This window comes from Morone saxatilis, unplaced genomic scaffold (assembly GCF_004916995.1).
Source record: "Morone saxatilis isolate NCDOM2014 unplaced genomic scaffold, NCSU_SB_2.0 Contig24, whole genome shotgun sequence".
In the NCBI taxonomy this organism is placed as follows: domain Eukaryota; kingdom Metazoa; phylum Chordata; class Actinopteri; family Moronidae; genus Morone; species Morone saxatilis.
The window spans coordinates 12700038-12700503 of NW_023339807.1; the positions used below are offsets into that span (position 1 = coordinate 12700038).

Genomic DNA, 466 nt, shown 5'->3' on the forward strand with positions numbered 1-466 from the left:
TCTCTCTCTCTCTCACTCACTCCCCTCATTCCGGAGCCTAGACCAAGGAGCAGACCTTTACAGCCGAGTACCACCAGAAGATCCTCCACAGAATGCAACACTAAATAAACGCGTTTTAATTCTCTCTTTGGACATAAAAAGGGAAAGCTTTGGCATTTAATATATTATACCTATCTCTCTCTCTCGACTGAAGCAACAAGTGGGGGAAACTTTTCAGCAAAGTTCGGCTCACTGGGCGGAGAGAAAGTCACTCACATTAGAGTCTCTAAAAAGGCTGACACACGGTAAGTTCATTTAAATATCCAGATTTGATTTATTGAATGAATTTCCCTCCTTAAATGCGTTTTGCCATATCTTTGCGCATGGAAATGTGAGCAGAAACAAACTAACATATGGAGGTTAAGACCCCCCCCCTCGAAATCCGTTATGTTTGTGTCTTGCAGAGTTTTTTTTTTTCCTTTTTTTT

The 466-nt window shown here is 41.2% G+C and overlaps 1 protein-coding gene across 2 annotated transcripts in view; it reads left to right on the top strand.

Annotated features, from left to right (window-relative positions):
- The first annotated feature begins 12 nt into the window (after positions 1 to 12).
- LOC118335439 (FXYD domain-containing ion transport regulator 6-like) overlaps positions 13 to 466 on the top strand; it is an 8695-nt gene continuing 8241 nt past the window's right edge. Inside the window, exon 1 of one of the 2 annotated variants that reach the window (XM_035671719.1) lies at positions 13 to 284. The gene's annotated coding sequence lies outside the window, so the exon portion shown is untranslated. The remainder of the gene's footprint in view (positions 285 to 466) is intronic. The other variant, XM_035671718.1, reaches the window with a different exon arrangement.